The following is a 24,775-nucleotide window of genomic DNA, read 5'->3' on the forward strand; positions in this document are numbered from 1 at the left end:
TATAATATCACGGTCAATGTGAGAACTGCCCCAGTGCACTGAAATATTTTAACAGGTTTGGATTAATATCTAGAGACTAGAAGAGGCGTGAAGTATCAAAGTATCTGTATTCAAAATAAATCTTCAAAAAAGGCCAGTGATGCTCCACATACTTGAGTTTGTCCAGTGTGTAGTTTGGATCCTCCAGTTGTTCAGAGAGCAGCTTGACTCCTGAATCTCCTGGATGATTGTAGCTCAGATCCAGCTCTCTCAGGTGTGAGGGGTTTGAAGTCAGAGCTGAAGACAGAAAACCACAGCCTTCCTCTGTCACCATACAGCCAGACAATCTACAAACACAGCAGTAGTCCACATCACACAGTTGGACAATCACACATCTCTTTGTGTTATGAAGATGCTGACTGCTGTTTTTGCTCATGTCAACAGCAGTGATGAACACACATACATCCTGATTAGCTCTCCTTTTTGATCAAGCGCTCACATCAGCACACACACACACACACACACACACACACACACACACACACACACACACACACACATACACACACACTAAACAAGGACTTAACATCATCTGTAGAACTGTACAGAGTAATAGTTCATAAGCCATCACATGAAACTGTAAAGTCTGCTGTGAGGAATAAGACAATTTTGACCTCAGAAGAAATCTTGAAGTATAAGGTGTAATTAAAAATAAGCTTATTTTTATTTCTATTTATATTATATTATGAACTAAATTGTAAATAAACTAAACACACACAAACTAAATTTTTTGGTGTCTTTGTCTCCTGTCTAACAGTCACTAGAGCTGTAGTCAGTCCACCTTTGTAGAGTCGAAATATTAACAAATCCAAGACACTTCTTCAGTTTAGATAATAAGATTGTCACGAGACTTTTATGTTTTTTAAGAAAACTGCAAACTGTACAATCATTAACATAAACCTTCAAATACAAACAAGGCCAAGACACTTCTTCAGTTTAGATAATAACAAGAGAGTCAAGAGACTTTCTCAGATTTAAATAATCTTTAAATACACTGAATAACTGTTTACAGTCATATTTCTGTATCAGAAAATCAGAAAAAGAATTAGAAAATTCTACATTTTGTATTTTACTCAGTAATCCTTTTAAACATATTTGTCTATAAACACAGATCTGTATAGATATGAATTAAAGAACATACTGCCAGTACACAGTGGAGAAAGGGGCTTTTATATTTGTAACCCAATACGTAACTCTCTTTTTGTAGTCACTGTTGAGTGGAGAATCATTTACCTCAGTGTCTCCAGCTTACAGTTTGGACTCTTCAGTCCATCAGAGAGAATCTTCACTCCTGAATCCTGCAGGTCATTGTTACTCAGGTCCAGCTCTCTCAAGACGCAGTTTGAGGATTGTAGAACTGAAGACAAACTCTCACAGCACTGAACAGTGAGATTACAGCCATGTAGCCTGTGTAGAGGACAAACACAATATTTATGTTGTCATCTGGGAACTCATTGATTAACAATGCTTGCTCATAAAAAGGACACCAGCTTTCCCCCTTATGGTTGTATGTACTAACAGTAGTGTGTCACGGTTGCAGGTTTGTGCGCTTCTCCGGAGTGTATGCTTGATCACGTGGGTTTGTTTTGTTTTGATTGTCCATGTGGATTTGTTATGCTCACGTGTTATGATGACACTCAGTTGGTCTGATTAGTTCGCCAGCTGAGGCTCATCATGGTGCCTATATCTGTGCGATGCTTTTGTGTGTCTGTGTCAGTTCGTTACTATCACTTATGTTTGTGCTGTCTGTGCTCAGGCCCTGAGGAGTTTGTCTGGATCTGGTTTCCCCGTTCTGTTCCTGTCCTGTGTTCTGCGTTCATCTAGCCTGGCACTATTCGTTTTATTGTCAGATACAAATAAACATTGTCTCTTGCATTTGGATCCTCTCTGACTCTCATTTGAAACGTTACAGAACGAACTGACATTTACATGGATCCAGCGAGTGTTTCCCAGATCTCCGAGTTCATCTCTCAGAGCAACGCTCGAATTGATCAACAGGATGAGGCCCTGGCCACCATGGCTCAGGCGATCCAGGCCCTGGTTGGCCAAGTTTCATTGCTCACATCCCAGGTCCAACAACTGGTTACCCGTGCTGCACAGGCTGATACGGCACCGGCCCCCGAGACTGCACCGACCCCGGAAGGCCTGCGGTCCTTGGACGCTCTGTTGAGCCGCGTCTTCCACCTCCGACCAGCTACTCTGGAGAGCCTCTCTTGTGCCGATCCTTCTTGTCTAAGTGTTCCCTTTACATCTCGCTGCAGCCGTCATTATTTTCCTCCAAGCAATCTAAGGTGGCATTTGTCATCACCCTCCTTTCAGGCAAGGAGGCTCAGTGGGGAACAACAGCTTGGGAGCAAAAGCTACCATGCTGCTCTACGTTTGACCTGTTCTCCAAAGAACTTAAGAAGGTCTTAGATCGGGCCGCCTCCGGGAGAGAGGCCGCCCGAGTCCTCGCTGAACTCCGCCAGGGGAATTGGAGCATGGCGGAGTACTCGATTGAGTTCCGAACACTAGCCTGGAACGCGGAGGCACAATGGGATATGTTTCTGCACGGATTGTCTGATCGTCTGCAAGATGCGATCTATTCCTTAGATCTTCCAAAGACTCTGGACGAGCTGGTGGATTTGGCCATCCGTGTGGACACCAGACTGCTTCGGCGTGAGACTCGCCTGCAGCAGAGCAGGTATTCGGATTCCGTCCCTGACTTTCTGGCATTGGCTGCGACACCAGAAGTGGTAAGCGCTGACCCGGAACCCATGCAGCTGGGGAGATCCCGCTTGTCCGTGCAAGAAAAGCGCCGACGGAGAACGGAGGGACTCTGCCTCTACTGCGGAGGGGCGGGTCATCGGGTGGCTTCTTGTACCGTAAAAGACAACACCCATCAGTAGGTAAGAGGTTACTGATGGGTGAAATTAATTTGGACAAATCCTCTACGACTGCCACTTTATTGCCCATCACTGTATCATGGGGTTCCGGAAGTCATGACACCCATGCCCTCGTCGATTCCGGGGAGGAGGGAAATTTCATTGACTCCAGTTTCGCTTTCAGTTCTAAACTTCTGGTTATAGCTCTGTCACAACCCATTGCAGTACGCGCCCTCAGTGGGCTTTCCTTTCCCACTATCACTCACTCCACCAAACCCATAAAACTTATCACGTCTGGAAATCATGTTGAACACATTTCATTTTTTTAACAGACTGTTCCAACTCACCGGTGGTTTTAGGACATCCATAGGTAATTCTTTATAAACCTCACATTAACTGGGGTCTTAATTCCATAGTTTCGTGGAGTGAGAAATGTCATGAGTCTTGTCTTTCGTCTGCTCGTTCTGCTGTTTCTTGTTCTGTGTTCCGTGTTCAGGAGGAGCGCATGGACCTGTCAAACGTGCCCAGTGAGTACCTCAACCTGAAGAGAGTGTTCAGTAAGTCTCGAGCTGCTTCTCTGCCTCCTCATCGTCCCTATGACTGTGCAATAGATTTATTGCCAGGTATGTCTCCGCCTAAAGGCAAGTTATACTCTCTTTCTATTCCTGAGAGGGAGGCCATGGAGAAATATATTTCTGATTCTCTAGCGGCCAAGATCATACGGCCCTCTTCTTCTCCGGCGGGGGCGGGGTTCTTTTTCATGAAAAAGAAGGATGGGTCTCTTAGACTTTGCATAGACTATCGAGGGCTGAACAGCATCAAGGTGAAGAATACGTATCCTTTGCCGCTGATGTCTTCAGCGTTTGAGCGTCTGCAAGAGGCTTAGTTTTTCACGAAATTACATCTCCGCAACGCATATCATTTGGTTCGCATGAAGCAGGGTCATGAGTGGAAAACCGCGTTTTTGACCCCCAGGGGGCATTTTGAATATTGTGTTCTTCTTTTTGGGCTTTCTAATGCTCCTGCGGTTTTCCAAGCACTCGTAAATGACGTGTTGCGAGACATGATAGATCAGTTTATTTATGTCTACCTGGATGACATTCTGATTTTTTCTCGTTCTCTCCAGGAACATGTGCAGCACATCAGGCGAGTGCTTCAGCGGCTGCTAGAGAATGGGCTTTTTGTCAAGGCGGAGAAATGCGTGTTCCATGCACAGTCTGTTCTCTTTTAAGGACACATTGTGTCAGTCGAGGGGGTGCGCATGGACCCAGAGAAAGTTCAGGCTGTGGTGAATTGGCCAATCCCAGAGTCTCGTAAGGCCCTGCAGAGATTTCTGGGCTTCGCCAATTTTTACCGGCGTTTTATTCACAATTTCAGCCAGCTCGCCGCCCCTCTGACGTCCTTAACCTCCGCCAAGACGCCCTTCAGGTGGTCGAGTGCAGCACAGGTTGCATTCACTAAACTAAAGAGCCGCTTTGTTTCAGCTCCCATTCTGGTGACACCTGATCCCTCCCGGCAGTTCGTGGTGGAGGTTGACGCGTCAGAGGTGGGCATGGGCGCGATCCTGTCCCAGCGCGCAGCCTCGGATGACAGAATTCATCCGTGCGAGTTTTTCTCACACCGATTATCTCCCGCAGGACGAAATTACGACATTGGTAATAGGGAGTTGTTGGCTGTCAAACTCGCTTTGGAGGAGTGGCATCATTGGTTGGAGGGTTCGGGGGTTCCCTTTATCGTTTGGACCGATCATAAGAACCTCGAATACATCAGATCCGCCAAACGACTTAACTCCAGGCAGGCTCGGTGGGCATTATTTTTCGGACGTTTTGACTTTACTATCTCATATCGACCGGGTTCTAAAAACATCAAACCTGACGGGTTATCCCGTCTTTTTGATTCTTCTGAGCGCAATACGCCTCTTGAGCCCATCGTTCCCCAGAGGATTTGTATTTCTGCAGTAACATGGGAGATCAAGAGCAGGGTCCGCACAGCCCTGGATGGGGTAACGCCCCCGGTCGGATGTCCACCCAGTCGTTTGTTTGTGCCGGAGGAGATTCGGTCTGACGTCATTCGGTGGGGACATTCCTCCAAAGTGGCTTGTCATCCTGGGGTGAGTCGTACCTTATTTTTGGTTAAACAGCGATTTTGGTGGCCAGCTATGGCACGGGACATACAGATGTTACTACTTCAATGTGTTCCTTGTGCCGCCATTCATGCCGCGGCGACGGCGGTACTTGATGCGCCAGCAGCATTTGACCGCTGGGTGGCACTTTAACCACAGATATTAAGCTTTGCCTTTTCACAATGCTAAACAGACTGTTCTGTAGGCTTAGCTTACTGTATGTGATGTGTTCAATTAAAATATAATTTTAATTTAGTTTTTCTGGTAATAGACATGCTCTTACACTATACTATGCTGTAGAAAAGATACATGGTGAGAAGTCAAAAAGCAAATATAAGAATTAAGTTATTAGCCTTCAGTGCCCGATTAAATTGCGTTGGGGTGAAAATAATGTTTTGATTTCTTTGACTATCATGGCAATGTTATAATCTCAAATCTTAAACGTGCGCATATGAAAAACAGCAAAATAATATAGATTATCCTGCCGGTAGAGCACATCACCTCACAGTTGTGAACTTGAGATCACCTCAACTTACATTTAATTTTTTTTACCTGGTTTATTGTAAACTTTTTAAGTGCAAAGAGGATTCGTTTTGGAAAATAGAATTGAAGAAATGAAAGACAACTAAAATGAAAGCACAAACATTCAGTACAAATAATTAGTCTTAAATAAATAAATAAATAAATAAATAAAGCAGTCTTTTAGTCTAAATATAGAGAGATGTAGTGTTTGCTATTTTGATAGAACTAAGACTAGACATGTTCATTTATATTTTTAATTTACGTTTTTATTTACATTTTCGTTGTTGATTATATTTACAATCTCATTTCATGTTTCAATTATAGTACATAATAATAAACGAATAATGAAAATAAATGAATAATGAAAATAGGACATAAATTAAGTCTGGCAGGTTTATCTTAATAATTTAGTTTCAGTTCCGTTTTTTTTTTTTCAAAACGTCAATGTTCTGCCTTAAAGTATAACTGTTGTTTTGTTTTGTTTTTTTACTTAATGGCTCTGTATGTTTTGTATTTTAATTTCATATTCAGTCACTTTGCATATGCGTGTGAAATATAATGCCGCATAACCGCGGAAAAAGAAGAAAAGGCTGTCAGTTAAAGCTAATTAATCAAAATTGGCTATATTAAAATACAGCATTTATGTTAATACAGGCAGAGTGTGAACAAACTAAGGCTAAGATATGTGCTTGCCTTTTAATGCATTTAAAAATATTTGCGGCCTTTTTATAGGCTACAGGCAACAGGTGTATAATAATGTTTTTTTTTTTTTTTTTTTTTTTTTTGTATGGTAAAGGACAATGCACATTTTGTTATTGATGTAAACTTAGGCTAAAACTTACCATTGATTAACGTGACCTACCTCAAGCAGATCACTTAAAGTGTAATAAAAATAATGTTGCCGCAGGACATAAATGAAGTCCCGCAAGTTTATTTTTAATAATTTAGTTTCAGTACTATTAATTTTTTTCTCAAAACGTCAATAGCACCTTCAATAATCTAAACATTAAAGATGGACCGCAAGATGTGTTGAGTGGCTATGTGGTGAAGAACAATGGCAAAGCTAAGTGTGATTATTGTAATAAACTAATAAGTTATAAAGCAGAGTCCCGACCAACAGGACTAAGCATATGCGGTTGGCTCATTCTTCACGAATATAGAATTAAAATTATGGCGCGTTAGGTTCATCCCGCAGGTGCAACCAACAAGGGTTGTGCATTTGAGTTTAACTTTTTGAGCGTTATAAGCAACTCGTTGTTAGTTTTTATTTAAATATATCGAGCCGAAACTAAGCAGCGCATTCTCTCCGCCTCCTCGTTTATAACCAGCTGGACACGCCACTGAAGCAGGAGAGACACTCCGTCGTTCATAATCTTAGCTGATGTGTCGGAGTCGAAAGAATATATCAAAGAGGAATGTTCTTTTAACAGTGCCGATATGTTTAATCTTTTTTTCCCTGTCATTTCTCTTCAGCATTATATTTTTAAAGCTGCTTGATTCTTTTAAAACCGAAAGCAGAGCCCGTCAATTGGTGTTTTTTCATAAGATACTCCTTTTTGAATGTTTTATTTTTTGAGTAGTTTTTAATGTGCTTTTTAATAGTTTTATTTTATTCAAAGCAGCACCTAAAAGCGAATTTATCCTCAAAACGTGGCATGAGAGCGATGCATGTCATGTCGCATATTGCCTTTTTTCTGATCTTTTTGCATAAAGGTTTTAATTAAAAGACAGGTAATTTAATTACTTTCGATGTGCTAAAATATTTGTTAAATAAATGTTATTTCAAAAAAAGCATATGCAATGTGCTCTGACAGGTAAAATCAGATTCTTTCTCTCTTTCAAGTTCAAAGCAAATTTGAATGCCAAAGGATTTTAGATATGCATATACAAGACTATGTAGTATATTAACATCAACAAATTAATAAAATAAGTAGCAAATGACAGACAAGTTGATAAAAACAGACATTATCTCTAATTATCAGAATTGCAAGATTAAAACAGCTGAATATAGGCCTAAATAATCTAGAAAGCAACTACTGCGCGCTGATATTTATTCTTATTTTTTTCCGAATAACGAACAATTTCAACCGCGGGGAGATACCGACAGCTTGATTTGCAGTATTTTCTAACATGTTGGAAGCGGGCAGCGGGCATCAGCTAGCCATAAAGACGGGCCGGCACAAAAAAAAACATGGCTGCCGGTGGAGAAGCGGCTGTGCCCTCAGCAGCTGATTGAGACGGAGCTGCATATTCTAAGTGAGTGCACTAAATACTCCGAGATCCGAGAGAAATTCTACCTGATAATCCAACACATACAAAACAACTTTGAGTCCCTGTCGAACAGAACCCATCTTACTGGGGGAGTGTGTGTGCTGCTGTGTGTTCACCCAACAATACCCGCTCCTGTCTCCAACACACAAATACTGGAACTCTTTATGTGGACTTACTTTTGATAATAGGCTACTATTATTACCTTTATCCTGTTTAATGTTATCAAAAATCTATTTTTATTTTTATTATTATATTTTTATTTTTTATTCTATTTTTATTAATCATTTTTTTTATTATATGTTATTTTCATATTTGTTTGCACTACTGCCCTTTTTGCACTGTCTTGTTTGTGAGACGCGCACTGCTTTGGCAAAACGAATGTACAGTTACTTGTCATGCCAATAAAGCACCTCAAATGTGAAAATAGCCTAGGCAACAAATAACAAATAGTAGTGTAATAATAACAAAAAATGCCCTTTTCATTTTCATACAATAGGCCTATGTGTGGGTTTTGACAATATGTGTTTAATTAAGATAAAGATCAGATGAAATGCATAGTGAAATATGAAATAAATGTCTCTTTTGCTGAAAATTTAATTAATCTATATATTTATTATTTTAAAAATCAACTCATTTTTGCCCAGAAAAAGAGGCGCGCGGCACTAGCGGACATGGGGTGCTTTTCCAAAAAAAGACGTACAGTAACTTGCAGCTGAACTATGCACAATTTGGGGCAAAAAAGGATATAGTGATGCATGTCCCCCAAAACCCCTAGTTTCTCTGTCGCAGATCCATCATTTGAATCAGGTTAGTTATAAGTAAAACGCACATAATGATAAAGCACACCATCATCACGAGGGCAATTAAATAGACAACCTAAACATATTTTTGATTGTTTATTTATGTAATGTGAGTTTTTATAACTTTGTTCTTTAAATTATTTATAACTTAGGCTATTCTATCGAGATGACACCATAAAAGGCCTTCAATGCACTGAAATAGGAAATAGGGATACAATGAAAAGCCGATTTCACTATTGACCCTGTTTTTATTCATTGACGGCTTCCCAACGCCGCATTTCTGTTGCGCGAAAAAAAAGCTGCTGCAAATAAGCAAATTTATGACAAAACAATTTTAATAGTTTCATAGTAGTAGCTGGTGTGCTTCATCTGCGTGATTCTGATTTGACATTCTTCCGCTAAACTTGCACTGTGTTGAGGTGTAAATGGGCTATGATCTTTGCTATTGATGCTAAGGCATCAAAGTGTAAATGAGCTATAGTTCTCTTTGCAACTTTCAATTTCGAGGTGGGGGAAGTGGGAAGAGGCAATTCAAATGTACCATCTCTAAAAAAAAAAAAGGCCGCTTACGCGGCATTTGTGTTTATTATTACCTTATTTTTATTTTATTATTATTAATTTATTAATTCATTCTTCATTCATTTTCTTTTCGGTTTAGTCCCTTTATTAGTCTGTGATCGCCACAGCGGAATGAACCGTCAACTTTTCCAGCATATGTTTTACGCAGTGGATGGCAGGAGGGCCAGCTGGGGCTTCGGGACGGAGTGAAAGGAATTTGCCCCGAGTCTGGGAAAGATGGCTTGCCGTAATTACACTAGTTTTCCTATCGCACACATGCGCCAAACAAATAAACAAATAAATAAAAAAGGAAAAGAAAACATCTAAACTTATAGGCTGAGGTCTTTTTGCTTATAATCGCCCTTATGTTTCCGTTTTAAATGTAAGGCTGTTGCATAGAATAATACAATTTTAATTTATAAGTGATTTTGCTGCGTCCCCCTTGATGTTTCAATAACGCATAATAATCTACACACCATATTAAAGACACAGCAGACATAAAGGTTGTGTGTGAGAGACCGAGCAAAAGAGCGCTCTCTTCACAGCTCTGTTGATGCTGCTAGCGGCTTCTTTCTTTTTGTTTTCTTTTTGATAAGCCTAAGCCACATTGAAATATAATTTAAAGAATTACATTATCGGATATAATAAAATCGCAATAAATAAATAAACCAATATAAAACAAGCAAAAGCAAGCTATAACAGTTTAGGTAGGCCTATACATAAATAAAACCGTTAAAGCCAAATCAAACTTTTATTTTACAAGATATTTTCTAAAAACAATAAACACCAGAGAAGGTTTAGAATATTATTTATAAAGTATTTGGATATGATGATAATAATCAAATCGTGCAAACAGAGCATTTTTGGGAACACGTTTCAGGTCTCTCCAGTGCATTTGGGCTGAATGTTTGACTGTGTCTAAATGAGGATGTTATAAAATACATTTTCTACCGAGTTATTAACGGATACACGATGCCAACAGTCGGGGGACGTTCTGGGGACTGGGTTTGCGTTACGCGCTGCGAGCTATAGGCCGACAGTGGAAATGCGACATGACTTCGGTCTCGATGCCCATTAACACCTGAAAGACAAGCTTTTGGTTATGAGATGGGGGAAGGGGTATGTCTCCACCCTCAAGTGTTTTCCACAAACATGGTTACACAAAATCCAAAACTCCCGAGGACGGATGGCATAACCGTAGCAAAACCTATGCGTTTTAAAACCAAACCGCAAATGGGGCCTTATGAAAATGAATGTTTCTATGCACAGCACCTACTGGACTGAACTACTTGTTATTTAAAATATCTCTATTACGCTCTAGCATTCGCCAAAACGAATTTGTACATAAAAACACCGAACATAGCCTAGCTGAATAGGGTGTTGCCTGCTGAGCCATGACAGCAGCAGACAATTCCGCACGACCATAAAGCCTTCACCCGACAGTTATTTTCTAATATTCACAACGCGAGCCACAACAATAGACATGCCATGCCCATCATCCTTACAGACAACTTCGCTTTAAACTGTATTAAGGTCCCATTTATACTGCACAGCAGTTTTATATAAAACGTTACTGATACATATAACAGGCTACATTTTGATGGTGAAATAACCTTTTAAACGATGGCTTTTTATTTCAGTATTCAAACATTAAATAACGAATGCATCAAGTGAAATAACGAATATGCAAAAACACATGTATATAAATATAAAGGACTATTATAATTAGCAAAATGCTGCTCTATTTATCTTTGTATTTTTATAATTTTATTATTGTTATTTTTAATATTTTGAATTAATTAAAGCTATAGACAAATACTGCTTGACATTTTAGAAAATGTTTTGCGTATACCCAGTACCGAGAACAAACAAACAAAAGCACATGGCTTGTTAATCAATTTAATCAAGCTCTAGCCATGAATAAAATAATAGACTATTTTATTATTTTAATATTTTAGACGACGGGTTAGTAATTATATTATAAATGGTTATGTTCAGATCAATGAAATAATAACTTTAATAATTCTGCTTTGCATTTTTCTATGCATTACTAACATCACTAAACCATACATTTGTTTTATAAGTTAACCAAATATTTGCAGAGATTCAGCAGTTTTTTTTCTGACGCGTTTGCCAGTCATGCCAGTCAGTGAAAAAAAAAAGTAACTGTGGCCCGTTTGCAGGTATTCAGATTCGATTTTATTAATCTGATTCAACTTTTATTATTTACAGGAAATAAAAATGTAATTAAAAGTTTCAAATCAATGTGCATTGTCCTTTACAAAAAAAAAAACATTGTTATACACCATAGCCTGTAGCCTATAAAATGGCCGCAAATCTTTTTAAATGCATTAAAAAGCAAGCGCATATTAGCCGTACCTTGAGTTTGTTCACATTCTGCCTGTATTAACATGCATGCTGTATTTTAATATAGCTTATTTTGATGAATTAGCTTTAACTGACAGCTTTTTCTTCTTTTTCAGCGGTTATGCTCGCATTATATTTCACACGCATATGCAAGGTGACTGAAATTGAAATTCAAATACAAAACATACTGAGCCATTAAGTAAAAAAACAAAACAAAACAACAGTTATAGCTACTTAGCTATAACAGTTATAGCTAAGGAGAACATTGACGTTTTGAAAAAAAAAAAACTGAACTGAAACTAAAATATTAAAAAAATAAACCTGCTAGACTTAATTTATGTCCTGCGGCAAAAATATTTTTATTATAATCTGCTTAAAATAGGTCAATTTATTTATTTATTTTTTGCTTTTGATGAAGCTGCATTCAACTTAAGCTCAATGTCGGCAATGTCTTTAAATAAATAATATATCTAGGCCTATTTTCATTATTCATTAATTTTCATTATTCGTTTATTATTATCTACAATTGTTGAGACATAAAATGAGATCGTAAACTATAATAAACAACGAAAATGTAAGTAAAAACAGAAATAAAAACATAAATGAAAATGTCTTGTCTTAGTCCTGTCAAAATAGCAAACACTGAACATCTCTCTATATTTAGGTTAAAAGACTGCTTTATTTATTTATTTATTTATTTATTTAATTATTTATTTAAGACTACTTATTTGTACGGAATGTTTATGCTTTCATTTTAGTTGCAAAAAGATCAGAAATTGATCTCGCACGCGCAGGGAAAAAAGGCAATTATGCCACACATGACTTGCATCGCTCTCATGCCAAGTTTTGAGGATAAATTCGCATTTAGATGCTGCTTGAAATAAAATAAAACTATCAAAAAGCACATTAAAGACTTTAATAAAAAATTAAAACATTCATAAAGGAGTATCTTATGGAAAAACACCATGGGCTCTGCTTTCGGTTTAAAAGAATCAAGCAGCTTTAAAAAATATCTAATTTGCTGAAGAGAAATGACACGAAAAAAAAATAAAAAGATTAAACATATCGGGACTGTTAAAAGAAAATTCCTCTTTGATATATTCTTTCGACTCCGATACATCAGCTAAGATTATGAATGACAGAGTGTCTCTCCTGCTTCAGCAGCGTGTCCCGCTGGTTAAACGATGACGCGGAGAGAATGCGCTGCTTAGTGAACCTAACGCGCCATTATTTTAATTCTATATTCGTGAAGAATGAGCCAACCGCATATGCTTAGTCCTGTTGGTCGGGACTCTGCTTTATAACTTATTAGTTTATTACAATTATCACACTTAGCTTTGCCATCGTTCTTCACATGTTGCCACTCGGCACATCTTGCGCTCCATCTTTAAAATGTTTACATTATTGAGGTGCTCTCCGGCGGCGAAGTTTCTGGCAGAGTAGCGAGTGAAAAAATGTGCTTGCAGAAATTGGAATCAAAATTTAAATTATATATAACAAGCATCATATTTTTTTCTAATCCTCGCCCAGTTTTAATACAAGTTGTGTTTTTTTATATTTGTGGCTGTGAAGTTTGTTAAGAATATATATATATAGCCTACTTTATTTTTTTATACTTTAAGTGATCTGCTTGAGGTAGGTCACGTTTATCAATGGTAAGTTTTAGCCTAAGTTTACATCAATAACATAATGTGTATTGTCCTTTACCATACAAAAAAAAAAAAAAAAAAAAAAACATTATTATACATGGTTGCCTTTAGCCTATAAAAAGGCCGCAAATGCATTAAAAGGCAAGCGCATATCTTAGCCTTGAGTTTGTTCACACTCTGCCTGTATTAACATAAATGCTGTATTTTAATATAGCTTATTTTGATAAATTAGCTCTAACCTTTGACAGCTTTTTCTTCTTTTTCCGCGGTTATGCGGCATTATATTTCACACACATTTGCAAGGTGACTGAATATGAAATTAAAATACAAAACATACTGAGCCATAAGTAAAAAAAAAACAAAAAAACAAAACAACAGTTATAGCAACTTTAAAGGAGAACATTGACGTTTTGAAAAAAAAATAAAACTGAACAGAACTGAAACTAAATTATTAAAAAATAAACCTGCAAGACTTAATTTATGTCCTGCGGCAAAAATAATTTTATTATACTTTTGATCTGCTTAAGGTAGGTCAATTTATTTTTCTCAGTGTTTCACGTACTGTACGGCAATGTCTTTAAATAAATAATTTATTTAGGCCTATTTTCATTATTCATTTATTTTCATTATTCGTTTATTATTCGTTTATGTACAATTGTTGAGACATAAATGAGATAGTAAAATATAATCAACAACGAAAATGGAAATAAAAACAGAAATAAAACAGAAATGAAAATGTCTTGTCTTAGTCCTATCAAAATAGCAAACACTGAACATCTTTCTATATTTAGGCTGCTTTATTTATTTATTTATTTATTTATTTATTTATTTATTTATTTATTTAAGACTACTTATTTGTACTAAATGTTTGTGCTTTCATTTTAGTTGTCTTTTACTTCTTCAATTCTATTTTCCAAAACGAATCCTCTTTGCACTTAAAAAGTTTACAATAAAGCGTGTTAACAAATTTTAAATGATTAATGAAGGAATTATAATGCTTTGACTTATTGTTTAATATCATTTACAAGCACAGTAGCTGTATGGGCTATTTCTGTCCGTTCGCATCCCGTCCCTTTGCGCCCCCTGGCGGCTCATTCACAAACTGCGGTCATACACTAAAAACAGAGCGGCACCTATTTCAAACGGCGGCGGTACCAGCCGCGGCGTTAATAGCCACTTTGAACTCTCACCTACTGTAAGCACTCATTGAAAGACAGGAATGAGTTTCTTTTGTTACTTGTTCTCATGTCTTTTGTCATTATGTATTATTAGTCTGCCATTTTCTCTACCTTCTTAAGGTTATTGCTTTTCTTGTTCTCCTACTGTGTAAAGCGCCCTTGAGCACTGTCGCTATAAAAAATAAATGAAAGTAATAAATTTATAAAAAGTTACACTGAGCTGACGATATTTGACCTACAGTATTCTCATAAAAGATATCTGCCATTACAGTGATAGTGTTAGCTAGGTACTTTCCATTTGCATATGTCAGGTTGATCACAATACCCTTGTTTTTAATCGACTTCTTTATGGGTTTAAACTTGTTTCTAGTAGTTGTTACTAGTTCTCACAGATAGTATCAGAGTTAGAATTAAATCTTTATTATAATAACTAATTACCAGGGCTATTGTATTTAAACAGGGTTTCCGCGGAGTCTTAAAATGTCTTAAATTCCAAAATCTAAAATTTGGCCCTAAAAAATCTTAAATTTGCTGAAATGTTGTGTTGTAGGTCTTGTTTTGTTACTCAATTTGGTCAAAGCCCATACAATCACCAACAATCCATCTCAATAAAACTTTCAACTTTTATTTAAAAAGGTCATTTTAACTCTGTTTATCATAATGGTAAAGACTGCTGAGGATATCCACCTGGACAGATTGTTTTGAATGGATTTAGTTTATTATAGTTTTTAAAACTTTTAAAACATTTGTTAATTAGTTTTTTTTTATTTTAAAGAAAGTTTATTTTGGAAAAAAAGTGTGTGGATCCAAGTCGAGCTCTCTTGTTTTTACACAATATTTAAGATATTTTGCTAAGAAATATCTAAAATATTTTAATGTTATTATTAGTTTTGATTTATTATTGTATTATTAAACATTTTATATAAAAAATATTTTTTGAAAGGACAAATAAAAAACCTTTTCTTCTGGGCCATTTGAAAAATTCCTTATTCTAAAATTTCATTCATATTGGTCTTAAAAATGTCTTTAAAAGTCTTAAATTTAACTTGGTGACACCTGTAGAAACCCTGATTTAAAGTATGTCAGAAAACGTGGATGACTCTAATTTTAAATATGCTGAATGAAAATGGACACTAAAATAATTAATTATTATAAAACATTGTACAGTATTCTAAACTATATGATGTTAAGTTTATCAGTATTGACCATATTCTTCACGTACCAGCAGGTGCGGCTATTGGAATCTTTTTGCTTTTTAAAGAATATGTTTTTAGATCCTTAAAACAGTGTAATGCTGCTTGTCTTTGATCTTGTGGCACCCAGAGAAAACCCATGCCAGCTCGGGGAGAACATGCAAACTCCACACAGAAATGCCAACTGACCCAGCTGAGGCTCGAACCAGCAACCTTCTTGCTGTGAGGCGACAGCACCACCTACTGTGCCTCCTCGTCGCCCGACAACACTGATTTATTTGCATATTTTTTATGCGATATTCCAGTTTTGCAAATTAATTTAATTGGCATTTTTGGATGGAAACATAGCTGTAAGGTTTAAAGCTTACGCTGCTTTTCTGAACAAATAATCGGAAACAGAAGGCGTGTTTAAATCCATTATTTATCTGACTTTATTGTAATTAATCTGACTCCATCAAAGTTGTTATTATCATTAATAAATAGAAAGAGTCTCAAAGCTTAAAGCAGGTAAAGTTGTTTATTAAGTTACATGTTTAAATATAGAATGAAACAAACTAACATACTGTATAAAGAAATTAGCTGTACGTGCACTGCTGAGCAACAAAAACAGTGAAATTGCCTTTGTTAGCATATGAGGCTACGCAGCCATATGAGGGAGAGGCAGAGTAAAAGCCATTCTCCCAGATCAACACTTACCGTTCCTTATTATACCCTGAGCAAAGCATTGTCAAACATGAGTGAAAACCAACCCCCAAAACCAACTGAACATGAGAGCACAGCAGAGGAGATAAAGTGGGTGGGAACATTAACATACTCTCCTCAGGCCATGACTCAACAATAGTAAATAAATTGTATATTGAAATACAAGCAATCAATGTCTCTGTTGATTTTAGCACTACAACGCTTAAGTCATAAACTGTCAAATGACTCCAAACATGATAAAGCTATTTGAAGGAAGATCAAGGGCAGAAGAATTGTGGATGGTGAAAAGCAAATGGTTACTGCAAGCAAATGGCAGAAATTTGTATTTGAGCTGTGATCAACTCTGCCAGGCCAGGAGGACCCATCCCATTCTTGGAATGTCTCAGAAGTCCTTGATTAGCATAGAAGGAATATATAATAGAAGAATATATAATTTTTTCTCATCCTGCTTACCCATTACCTACATTTCAGTCAAACAAAGAACAAAGTCACGTACGAGAAAGGCTTGTTCTTCTTTAATTAATAACTAGCTAAAATTCACAGACCTTCGACAGGGACGTGTACTGTAACTAGATTAATGGGATTATTACTCTTCTAAAAACAATGTTTTAGTACTGCTTACATTCTTATTATTCAACTATTTTTATTGATTTTTCCAAAGTCTTTAATTTTTCCACAACACACATATTGAACAACAAATTAACATGGTACATAGCTACAGACATACTCACACCCCATAAATAAAAATAAATTAATTAATAAAAATAGATAAAATAAATTAGAAAACTAGGGATAAACTCTCACCAAGGATATAATAACCTTTGAGCGTTCAATGTAGGAGAGGAAAGGCTGCCAAACCTCTAAAACTTTTTTGTAGAGTCTCGGATGATGTACTTAAGGTGCTCGAGTTTAGCATGTAATAACACTTTTAATCTCCAATGTTTGTGGGATCGTGGGTTTGTTTTTTCCATCTTAGGAGAGTCAGGCGTCTGGCCAATAAAGAAGAAAAGGCAATGATCTCGATTACATATAGATGACAATGATCTAAAAATATTGGCTCAAAATGTATGTAATCTAGGGCACCCCCAAAACATCAGATCTGCTGGCTCCAAACCACATCTGGGGCAAGATGAATCTGACCCTGGATACATTTTTGCCAGCTTGCTCCTAGATAGGTGAAGCCTATAAAGCACCTTAAACTGTAGAAGACCATGTCTAATACATACAGGGGATGAGTGTACCAGTTCTATAGCATATTGCCAAGCTGTATCTGCTATTTCTAGTACCAGTCTGTCTTCCCATTTTAGCTTTATACAATTGAGGCAAGGGGAGGCAGTTCTTTAGACCACTTCATATAACATGGACATCATACCCCTTTGATATGAGTCCATATTTACCAATTCATCTATCCAACATGCTTATAGTTGGTTTTGTGAAGAAGACAAGTGTTTTTTATAACGAAACTATGGACTTGAAAGTACCATAAAGAGCCCATATTATACATGAAATAGGGTCATATCTTGGTTGTAAGGGTCTCCAACAACAGTCTAATATGCATGCAAGGTCAAAAAACACTTTCATGGTCTTATAATCTGCATTTATTTTTACCTAATTATCCCAGCGACTCCTGTATGAATCGTCCAGTGATTCATTTGTTCTCAAACCCCTCTTTAGCGTGAAGCTAATCTGCGCTGATTGGACCAATGACAGTCTGTTGCGATTGGTCGACTGCCTTCAGTGAGAGAGTGAAATGCCCAACAGCTAATCAGCAATATAAAAGTAATCACAGTTCATACACGCTCGATAGTGTAGGCGTGGATTTTAGCTGCCAGTGGGTCAATGTAAATACAGACGGTGGACTTGAAAATACCGACGACTAACTATTTTATTGTGCAAAAACAGTTGAGGAGATCGTCTAGCTTGTCTCACTCTGCTCTTTTCACAGACACACACACAAACACATATTGCCCTCGTCCTAACACACACACACAAACACTTAACCCTGCTCCGGACGAAAGCGCGCGAGCACACAAACAGACACACACACAAACACTTAACCCTGGTCCGGACGACAACGCACACACACACACCTCCGGACGACAGCCCGCGTACACGCACACACACACAAACACTACCCTCCTCCACGGAGCTCCGTAGACAAAGCAGCACGCGTCACGTTTTTAACGTGGCTTTGCACCCGATATGAGAATAAAGCGAGTTAACCTCATACAATACACGCGGTTACAAGTGACAAATCACAACTAAATACATTTGCAAGCTAGAGTAAACGAGGCTGCTTTAATCGCACGTACTTACACTTGAGAAATGGAGGAAGAAACCCATCCTGACGTCCAGCAGTAAGTTACTCTTTACTGATCCTTCCTTTAACAAAAGCCGATGAAGTATTCTTTGTAGCATGTAGTTTGCAGAAGTTTCCAGTAGTTTCCAACTGCTTGGCTATAAAGCTGAGGTTTCATCTTTGGGTAGAGACTCAATAATATCCATCTGCAGTGTGACTTCAATCGACCGGCATGTTTGCGTGTGTGTGTGTGTGTGTGTGTCTGGGTTTCTGTGTTAGAGGGCGGAGCCGCAGGTTTCAAATATCCCGGGTTTGCGCGTACACGTAAATAAGAGAGAAAAGTCTATGGCTTGGGTGGCTGGAGTCGCTGATGATTCACTTGGCTTTCCTCATGCACCGCCTGGTGTAGATGTCGTGGTGGGTGGGAAGCTCACCTCCTACTACGCGTCCAGCAGTTCACACAATCCTATGTAGGCCTTTGCGATTGCTGCTGGTGTTATTTACATACTAGGGGCCTGTTTCAGAAAGGAGGTTAACTGAAAACTCAGAGTATTTTAACCCTGAAATGAGAGAAACTCTGGGTTTTCCGTTTCAAAATGGCAGGTTTGTTAAACTGGAGAAAGCAGAGTAAGTCAAGCCTGTTTCTGAAAGAAAGGTAACTTTAACTCAGAGTCAGTTACTGTGGTAACTTACTCTGTGAATCTAACATTGGCCGGAAGCAGGTTTTAGTCTCTAAACTCAGAGTTTCTGTCGGTCTCCTCCCCTTTTTTAAAGATGAAGTGGTATTTCTCGCCTTAGCCTTACGTCTCCACCCACCTATTTTTATGCTTATAACGATTGATAGAAACCTCATGATGCACATAACTTTTTTAAATATGCATAAAAAACGCGCATAACTGAGTAGGATAAACTTTTATTCGATAGAAAATGTGCGCATAAACTACGATGGAAACACTTTTAATGAACAAATTACAGTACACTGCAAATTTTAGATAGTAGATTTAACTACCTTGGAGTTAAAATTAACACTCCCTCAGAGTTTATATGGGAACCACTATAAGTGTTAAAAATAACACTTTTGAAAGTGTTAACATTGTCTACACCAAGAGAGTGTTAATTAACAAACACTTATTGTGTAAAATATCTGTTAAATTTCCGAAAAAATACCAGCAGCTGTGGTTGCCAGAATCTTTCTGTGAAAAACATGGAAGTTTTATATAACTGTATAAATTTACAAAAATTAACCATATTTCATGAACTAACACATTGTTTATTTTACAAAGTTATAGCTTAGTGCACAAAAATGTAAAGTCTTTAGATGCAATAATGTTTTCATGTGTGATTGCAATTAGCAAACAGATTTTGACTGCATTAGTAACTACACAGTTACCTTTAAACAAAAGAAGATACAGCATAACATCAAATTTTCTCAGTTCATCTTGGACTTGAACAGAGACGCTATTATCCTCCACAATGGTGACACAAAAACCGTTTTGCTGTTTTTCTTTCTTTTTTTTCATTTTTAGATTTTACGGGAAAATACCAGCAGCTGTGGTTGCCAGTAATCTGCTGTTTTTAACATTCATAAATTCAGTTTACAGAATATTTCTGTTAAAAGCACATTCAACAGTCTGTATTTTTTATCGATCTCACACTGCAAATTTTAGATTTGGTAGATTTAACTACCTTAGAGTTAAAATTAACACTCCCTCAGTGTTTATATGGGAACCACTATAAGTGTTAAAATAACATTTTTGAAAGTGTTAACATTTTTAACACCCAGAGTGTTAATTAGCAAACTCTTATTGTGTAAAATATCTGTTAAATGTATGTCAAAATACTGGCAGCAGTGGTTGCCAGTAATCTGCTGTTTTCAACATTTTACATTCGTAAATTCAGTTTCCAGAATATTTCTGTTAAAAATACATCCCATAGTCTGTATTTTTCATTCGAACACACTTAAGCCTTAAATTCCACAGCAAAATCCTCACTAGTGTTCTCACTACAGAGGGCTGAACACTCAGACAGGGATGAAGTTAATGAGACAATTAAGTGTCTAATTAAAGGAGGATTGAGAATTGTTGATGAACAACTGTTAACAAGCAGAATCACTGAATGAAAGAAAAACACAAGCCAAAACCAAAGATGAAATCAACTGAGAAAAACTCTAAATAAAATAATAATCAATAAAAATAAAACAAATTACACAATAAAAATTTTTATTTTTCAACATCTTTAAAAAAAAACTCATCAAATTAAACAACTTATCATGGAGCTTCACCTATTACTGACCTTTGATTTTATTTCTGTCATGTGAACAAAAGCTCTTAATAAAATTTCCGTTGTTCATTTGAAGTCACCATGATGGAGGACAGAGTCTGCTTTAGTCAGGCTCTTCAACTTCTTGCTATAAATGTCTTTTATTTTGGCTGTTATAGATAGTGTTAATTACACTATTTAAACATATAGCATGGAAAGCCAGAAGAAAATTAAAGTGTCAGTCTGAAGAGATTATTTATGATAACATAGCCATCCTTTCCTGCTTGTTTTCTAATTCAATATCATATTAGTTCTGTGTGAGAAATAAATAATATACATAAATGAAACCACTGAAGCTCCAATAAAATAAAAACAATATTTACAATAAGAATGTTTGATCTATGGCAGAACTCAAAAACACACAGACATCAATAATTAGTCTTTGATTCTCAATGATGGTGACAAACAAAAAAATAAAAATCAAGTTAAAAAAAAACACTCTACTGAAACATTACCTCCCAAAAACAACACAAAATAAAGGAAAAGAAAGAGATTGTAATAACATAAAGCTGCATAATTTATTCATGCTGCAATGCATGCTGGGAGCTTTGTACTATGCTGGCACCCAGCATGCATTGCGGCATGAACTATGCAGCTTTTTTTTTTTAGCAACCACGGTTGAGGTTCATGTCCTGATTCTTGATGCCTGTGTGTCATAAAGAGCAAGCTGGAGCTTGAATGTTTAGTGCATGACAGGTTAATTATTAATTGCATCCTAATTGTTTGCTGAATTTTCTATGAAGAGCAGCAGACTGCCAGAAGTATTGTCCCATGCAGTTTTAATACAACTGTATTTGCATATCTTTATGAATCAACTTAATAAACACCGGAAATTAAATCTATAACAATTAAGCATAAACAGTATAGTTTCTCTTGACCTTTCTTGCTATAACTAATGAGTTTTAGAAACATTAGGATATAAGAGTAAAGCTTCAAGATCTCAAATAAGCAGCCTCTGATCTCTATGATGGTGAGGTCAAATGAAATATTTTAATAAAAAAATATAAACCTCTGTTCATTGTCAAATATTCTTACAGAAATGAAGTCAAACTGTAATCAGTGAAGCTGCTTATACTATTATTTAATGGAGTTGTTTAATCCTCTGTTTTAATTCAGTTGGATTGGTGTGAGGCTGTGTCTGTAGTTTTATTTCTTCCTTCAATTTCTTATTCCTTCAGTGATTGTGCTTGTTAACAGCAGGTGTTCAACAGCAGATGTCTGAATTCACTTATTTGTGGTCATTCCTTCTGTCTAGTGGACTAAACTAATTGACCAATTCAAGGGCCAGGTGAAAGAGGGTGTATGGTGAGATTTCAGACACTCTGATTAGTTTCTCAAATACAAGGGTTTTCTACAAAGGTAGATACATGTTACTCTGTGTGACAAGGAGGCAAATCAGCTTCTAATGCCAATCTAACTCTAGAATTTTAACACTTTACTCTGAATTACCTCAACACTTGAAATTTAACACCAATGAATTTGCTGTGTATGTACATTAAAAAAAGACCATGATCATATGATAATGAAAATGTGTGTAAATGATCAACCCAGCAGGCTGAGCACACTGTAACATGTCTTAAATATTGTTTTAGTCATTCTAAAATGCCTTAACTGTTTCAGTATAATTGTATATTATTAATTACCTCCGAACGTCTGGTGCGTGTCAAGAGTCTCCGTGTCTCATGGCTTCAGACGCCCCCATGTGTTCATTGTGTTTCAGCATTGTCTTCTGACATCGAGGCGCAAGTACATTAATTAGGCTAAATAAAGAATTAATTGACGCAGCTTCTTCTACCACAGTAAATTCTGTTTTTACTGTTGATATTTGGTGCCAGTTTAATCAGGAAGTGACAATTTTTTTCTCTTTGACTCGTTGGATGGAATTTTATTCGCATCTTTTATGCAATATTCCAGTTTTGCACATACATTTATGTAATATATTTGGTGGAAACATAGCTATTGCCTACATTTTAGTCACACACAGAAGAACTGTACTAGAATGGCTTATCCTTTTTTAATAAATAATTAAATTAAATTCACCTTCGACATGCATTGTAACTAGATTAATGGGATTATTATTCTTTCTAAAAATTATTTTTAGTACTGCTTACCTTCTAAATGTTATATTAACCTCTATCACTTGATCAATAAAAAAGGCAGACACAAGTGCACTGTTAAATCATTTAAAACGAATAAATGTATAAAAAAAGTTTAGAAAAAAATATATAAACGGCACAAATTACAATACTTATTTTATTATACTTAAATATTTAAATACTTAAAAAGTGAAATTAGGCATTAACTTGAGCAGCTGTTTTCCCACGCTAACTGTCTCTTCTTCACTGATGGTTGCTTCTTTTCAAATATATACGCTCATATTTGCTATAACTTTGCATGAGAACATCAAGTTCAGCTGGAGAAAGAAATGGTGATCTCTTTTATAAGTAATTGCCATAGTCACTCGTAATGTCTGCGCTCCATTGATAATGCCTTTTTAAAGTCACGGTGCGCGCGCTTAACTCTGAGTTGGTCTACTCGAAGTTGATTGACCCAACTCAGATCAGCTATTCTGAAACCGAAAACTCTGAGTTTTTAATCTCTCTCTGTAAATCAACTCAGAGTTCAAGTTTAAACTCAGAGTTGTTTGAACCTCCTTACTGAAACAGGCCCCAGGTGGTAATACAGCCACACAGGATGCTCCCCACAGTGCAGGTGTAGAACGAGCGGAGGATGTGAGGGCTTATTCCAAACCTCCTGAGACGCCTGAGGAAGAAGAGGCGTTGTTGTGCCTTCTTTAGCACTGCCTCTGTGTGAGCAGTCCATGTCAATTCCCCAGCAATGTGTACTCCAAGAAACTTGGAAGTGCTGACTCTCTTCACTGGTGTCCCGTTGATGGTGATGGGGGTGTGTTCTCTATTCTCTTTCCTGAAATCCACCACCAGCTCCTTGGTTTTGCTGATGTTGAGTGAGAGGTGGTTTTCCTCACACCACTGCGTCAGAGTGTGTATCTCCTCTCTGTAGGCCCTCTCATTATTATCTGTGATTAGGCCCACCACTGTCATCAGCAAATTTAACGATGACGTTGGAGATGTGTTTGGCTGTACAGTCATGTGTTTACAGGAAGTAGAGGAGTGGACTGAGAACACAGCCCTGTGGATCACCAGTGTTGAGGATCAGTGTGGATGAGGTTATGTTGTTCACCACTAGTTTGAGCTTCACCACTAGTTTGGCAGGCACTAAAGTGTTGAATACTGAGCTGTAGTCCACAAACAGCATTCTCACATATGTGCTTTTATTTTCCAGGTGAGACAGAGCAGTGTGCAAGGTGAAAGCAATTGCTTCATCAGTGTAGCGATTATTTCTGTAAGCAAATTGCAGAGGGTCAGTGTGAGCGGACAGTACAGAGCAGATGTGCTTTTTAATCAGCTTCTCAAAGCACTTGCTGAAGATGGGTGTCAGAGCAACTGGACGTCAGTCATTTAAGCATGTGGTTTTAGATTATTTCAGTATGGGCACAATAGTAGCTGTCTTAAAGCATGTGGGAACCACAGGCCGAGAGAGCGAGAGGTCTGGGACGTAGCTTTCAGGATGCTCTGAAAAGATCTCGTTATGTCCACTACAGAAATAGAGTGTGCTGACGGTTTCGGTATCAGCCGCGGAGCGCACAGTGTGTGGGTGCTGTCCTGGGCTTTAAAGCAAGTGTAGAACGAGTTGAGCTCGTCCGGGAGAGACGCAGAAATGTTCACAGTGAGGGGTTTGTTACTTTTAAAGTCTGTGATGTAATTAAGTCCCTGCCACATACTCCTCCCCTATACCTTGTACCTCTGTATTGATGTTTTGCTGTTTTGATAGTTTACCTGAGGTTGTAGTTTGCTTGTTTTTGTTCCTCAGC

General features: G+C 37.2%; 1 protein-coding gene across 1 annotated transcript in view; it reads left to right on the plus strand.

The window, feature by feature from the left end:
* The window catches only part of LOC141381944 (tripartite motif-containing protein 16-like), an 89,114-nt gene extending 66,216 nt beyond the window's left edge, over window positions 1-22,898 (plus strand). Inside the window, exon 5 of the mRNA XM_087250528.2 lies at window positions 19,540-22,898. The gene's annotated coding sequence lies outside the window, so the exon portion shown is untranslated. The remainder of the gene's footprint in view (window positions 1-19,539) is intronic.
* Window positions 22,899-24,775: the final 1,877 nt, after the last annotated feature.

The sequence above is a fragment of the Danio rerio genome, chromosome 4 (genome assembly GCF_052040795.2).
Source record: "Danio rerio strain M-AB ecotype USA chromosome 4, GRCz13ab, whole genome shotgun sequence".
Lineage (NCBI taxonomy): Eukaryota > Metazoa > Chordata > Actinopteri > Cypriniformes > Danionidae > Danio > Danio rerio.